The sequence below is a fragment of the Amblyomma mixtum genome, chromosome 10 (assembly GCF_055824585.1).
Source record: "Amblyomma mixtum isolate Tamu chromosome 10, ASM5582458v1, whole genome shotgun sequence".
In the NCBI taxonomy this organism is placed as follows: Eukaryota; Metazoa; Arthropoda; class Arachnida; order Ixodida; family Ixodidae; genus Amblyomma; species Amblyomma mixtum.
In genome coordinates, this window is record NC_143021.1 from 38,309,545 (window position 1) to 38,314,977 (window position 5,433).

The window sequence follows — 5,433 nt, forward strand, 5'->3', positions numbered from 1 at the left end:
AAATGTGAATTTGTATTTCTTTTTACATTTGACAGTAGAAGTGCTAGAGGAAACGGCCTGAAGGAAAGAAGTGCAAAAGTACTCAAGTGCCAGCACAGGGTCGCGAAGATTGTAAACAACTGACCAATCGGTAGCAGATAGCGATTCAATAAAAGTTGTGTCATTAAATACCGACGTAAAGTACGAACGGTTGGGGCAGGATGCTGTGGAGTTAATGGATACGAAAATAGGAAAATGGTCAGTAATTTCGACGTTTACTACTCCCGAAATGAGGGGAAGCGATAAATTTGAAAGTGCATGGTCGATGAGCGAATGAGTGCCATGAGAGGCAATTCTTGTAGGGGACTCAATTAGGCATTCAAAACCGTAACCAGAAAAACAATCCGTATAAGCTTTATATGTTGAGGAGCTGGTGTCGAGAAGATTGATATTTATGTCTCCCATAATTAATACTTGTTTATTTTCGCTGGATAGCTTACGAAGGATTGCATCAAGTGAATCAAGAAAATCGGACTCAGAAGATGAAGGAGATCGATAAATGCAGCCTATGACTAGTTTATTGTTATGATTACCAGGAAATGATGAATCAGTTTCAATCCAGACAGCTTCGAAGTAGGCAGCATTAATTAGTAAGTCATGCCTACGAGTATGTGTGACACGAGGTGAAATGAAAATGGCAGAGCCACCATGACTGTTATTAGGGCGATGACAATATTCAGCTTGATAAGAATGAAAACCGTATAAATTGGAGTCATCAACTGCAAGCCAAGTTTCAGATATGCAAATGAAAGAAAACGAGTGATGCAGCGAAGCAATAAAGTTTCTAATGCCATCGTTATCAAGGCGGAAAGCTGGGCTAGTTGGTTTGACATAGTTAATTAAAAGACTAGCGCATAAAACTAGGACAAAGACGCTCGTCCTGTCTCCTTCTCTGTCTTTGTCCTAGTTTTATGCGCTAGTCTTTTAATTAACTAGCCATCGTTATGTTTGCGGAGGCTCCGCGCATTGAAATGAATCAGGGAAAGTTGATTTTTATCTAGTAAACTTTTCAGCTCAGGAGGAGAGAGCATTGTGACCGGGAAAAATGGGTAGATAGAAGAAGGGCGTCAAGAAAAAGAGAAGAAACTTAGGTGAAGATGCTTAGGTCAGACTCCGAAGATATGCGATAAACCGTGCTGTCGACAGTTTGCCTTGCCCTGATTGTGCAGTGGTCAGTCCACAAAAACTGCCAGCCATGTTCTTTCTTTAGGGCGCGTGCTTTAGAAAACAGCTTCTTCTTTTCAAGGGTTAAATGGTCATTCACATAAACAGGTGATGCTGGGGCTGGGGGAAAACCAATCTGGGTAGTCTGTAGGCGCGCCTTGCGTGCTTTCTTGATGAAGTCAGTTTTCTTATCGCGACATAAGAAGCGCGCGATGATGGCTTTGTCATCGGATTTAGAGGACACGCGGTGGATGATATCGAGGTCAGAACTAGAAACAGGACAGCCGATGGCATCACCCATTTGCTCCAAAATGGCGTAGCAGTCCTCACCCTTCGTTGAAGGAACGCCTTTTACTTCAATATTCTTCAGCCTGGAGTACTGTTCCAAATCTCCAACTCTTTTCTCCAACAGAGCATTTTGGGCTTTCAGATCTTCGTTGGATGCCGTGAGCTGTTCCTGTTTCACAATCATTTCATCAAATTTGTCACTCAAAAACTGCACGCTCTCTTTCAAGGAGGAGCATTCGTCGAGACCGATGTTTTGAAATTTAATCTGAATTTTCGACTGGATGTCATCAATCAACGATGCTAGCTTTTTCTCGTACGATTCCTCAAGGGATTCTAGCTTCTTGGCTAGTTCCGCGTTTGTAGGCATTACAGAATGCAAGGCTATCGCCATAGAAACTGCAATGAAGACAAGACCACAGACGAGAGATGCTATTCAGCAGCGGGTACACCAGCAGTTGCGACTCGAAATTTGACGAAATTGTGAAGGAAGAAAACAGACCAACCTGCACGGACAAGCGATGTGTTAAGGGCAGCTCAAGATGCCGCAACTGCCCCGCTGCTGCTGCTAAGTGAAGCCGGGTGCCGATCAGTCGTTCTTTTTTGTACTTCCTCCTGGTGGCGAACAGTGGCCGACGCAGCCGCAGTAGGTGGAAAACCACGCAGCCGCAGCAGGTCCTCAGGCAGATGAAACGCAGATCACACTTGTTGGGGCGTCGGGAGGAAATGGGCTGTAGACAGATGATAAGATCGGGATCGGGATCGGTCAGGGTAGAATGATACACCTGCACGGACAAGCGATGTGTTAAGGGCAGCTCAAGATGCCGCAACTGCCCCGCTGCTGCTGCTAAGTGAAGCCGGGTGCCGATCAGTCGTTCTTTTTTGTACTTCCTCCTGGTGGCGAACAGTGGCCGACGCAGCCGCAGTAGGTGGAAAACCACGCAGCCGCAGCAGGTCCTCAGGCAGATGAAACGCAGATCACATTTGTTGGGGCGTCGGGAGGAAATGGGCTGTAGACAGATGATAAGATCGGGATCGCGATCGGTCAGGGTAGAATGATACACCTGCACGGACAAGCGATGTGTTAAGGGCAGCTCAAGATGCCGCAACTGCCCCGCTGCTGCTGCTAAGTGCCATTGCCATTGCAGCCATTGCAGATAAAACCTTTCACGACGCAATAGCTAACATTGCTTATTCTGAAAGAAGTTGATCATGTGTTATAACTGTTTCCACTGTGTTATGTACATTGATCTTATGTTATTTACGCTTTGTGAATGGCCCCGCCGCTGTGGCTCAGTGGTTACGGTGCTCGGCTGCTGACCCGAAAGACGCGGGTTCGATCCCGGCTGCGGCGGCTGAATTTCGATGGAGGCGAAATTCTAGAGGCCCGTGTACTGTGCGATGTCAGTGCACGTTAAAGAACCCCAGGTGGTCGAAATTGCCGGAGACCTTCACTACGGCGTCCCTCATGGTCTGAGTCGCTTTGGGACGTTAAACCCCAGTAAACCATAAACCAAAGCTTTGTGAATGTTGTTTGTTTTAATCTGGAGAAAATTTATTTTGTACTACCTGTTTTCACTGTATTATATTCATTGTTCTTTATCCTAATTAACCCACTCCCCTCTGTAATGCCTTTGGCCCTGAGGGTACAATAAATAAATAAATATACTAGGTGGCAATGAACCAGAGCAAAATATAATTGTTTTTAGCCTGTTGCGGCAGAAGGTGTCAAATTCGATAAATCACACATAACGATCGGGCCATTTTCATTCTGACGCTATTCACGTGACCTGTCCACCCAAGATCACTGCGGAAATACACACCAAGAAACCTAACGCTATGCACTTCTTCAATTATTAAGTTACTAAACTGAAGTGACATGTGGGGATCTACTGGCTTATTTTTTGCGTAGAAAAGCATAAATTTCGTTTTGCTAACATTCAATTCAAGTTGATTAACAAAGAGCCACATCATTAACTCTTTCAGCCAGACATTCGATTGCTGTTGAAGTGTTTGTAGATTAGTGCCTGAAAAAAACACATTTGTGTCATTGGCATACAGCACAACATTAGTAGTTAGAGGAATGTTAAATATGTCATTGATGTATATAATGAACAAAAGGGGTCCAAGAATAGAACCTTGGGGGACGCCATAGCTTACAAAACCAAATTTAGATTTTATATCATGTATTTTTGTGTATTGCCTCCGTGCATTGAAATAACTCTCAAATACTGTATTGGCAATTCCACGAATTCCGTATATCTCTAATTTTTTAAGTAATATTGAATGCTTAACCGAAATAAAAGCCTTGCAAAAATCTAGAAATATTATTACAGTGTAAAGCTTATCTTCAAAATTCTGAATTAAACAATTCTTTATGTCTAATAGCGCTCTTTGGGTTGATTTAACTTGCTGAAAGCCATACTGCTATTCGCAAATCAAATTTTTAGCTTGAAGGAAGCTATTTACTCGCTTAAAAAGTATACGCTCAGCTACTTTCGAAAACAGTGGCAGCACTGAAATGGGGCGATAGTTATTCGGGTCATTTTTTTAAGCATGAAATGCTTTTAGCTCCCGTTGTCGGCAGTGTGGTGACGTCACGCCGAGACCGAGAGCCATCATCCGGGCACTGAAATCCACTCATCCGGGCGTTGAATTCCACTCATCCGGGCTTTAAGAGAAGTTTATTGAACCCAGGACCAAAAAGGGACATCGGTCCCTCTACAAAAACAAACAAACATTGCGGCGACTGATGTCGCCCGGTGCACACACGCACGCGCAGGGAACTCCAAAACTACGAGATGTCCAAGAAAGTTCAGGGGTCCATACGCGCGGGGGAAGCACGCCGGATGGAAATACCGCGCACAAATACCCGCGCACAAATATAACGCGCGAACAACGCACACAAACCTCGCGCACAAACTCCGGGCACGAACATAGCGCGCACAAACATAACGCACGAACAACGCACACAAACCCCGCGCGCAAACTTCGGGCACGAACATAACGAGCGAACATCGTGTACGAAACACGCGTACCACACAGGCGCGCCACACTTAATATGGTAGGAGCCGCACCAACACACGGCCCCTGCCCGCGACGATGAAGCGGGTGGACCAGCGCCGAAGGAACTGGTGCTCCTCCAGCGACACGAGGTCCGCGCACGCCTGGGCGAACATGCGCGCACGTACCCGCTGTAACATAGGGTACATGGCTCTCCGTGGTCGTCCCTGCAGAGCCGCCACATCTCTCTGGCGCCACAGCACGAATGCCCCGACGCAAAGAAGCATGCGTACGAAAGGGTCGCGAAACCTGGAGTTGGGGCCGAGGGTCGGTCCAAACATTCTAGACATGAGAACCCAAAATGTCCTGGCGACAGAACACTCAAAGAGTGCGTGCGGCAAGGTTTCAACAAGGCCACACTGCGGACATCGGTCGTAGGGGGCCACGCCCCAAGCCGCCAGGCGATCTGCCGTAGGCAGGGCCCGCCAGCCCCGCAGCCAACCAGTCTCGCACGTCTGCGGGAAGGGATGACGACGTCAGGTCCCGCCATCGCACCTCTCTGCTTAGCGCCAATTTCTCCTGTGGGCCCCCTCAACATCACACCTGTCTAGCGGACGTTTGATGTTGAAAATAAATTTGACTTTGACGTTGGCTTCTTTTACGGCCAGGAGCTCGCATACCCGAGAGGCGGGAGTTGAAAAAAGCTCCACCTCTCAGCGCTGCAGTGAGGGACCTGAGCGTCTGGCAGACTCGCTGGAAAAACCGAGGCTGCTGGAAGGCTGTCGGGCCGACACACTGCTCGGGAAAGAAATGGGAGCGCGACGTACCGAGTAGGTATGACAGGATCGCCCTGCCCGGGTAGCCGGCCTGGTTAGCCAGGTCGCTGGTCGCCCGCAAAGCGAGCACGTTTGCAGAATATATGTGGGCAGGTGGGGAATGCTG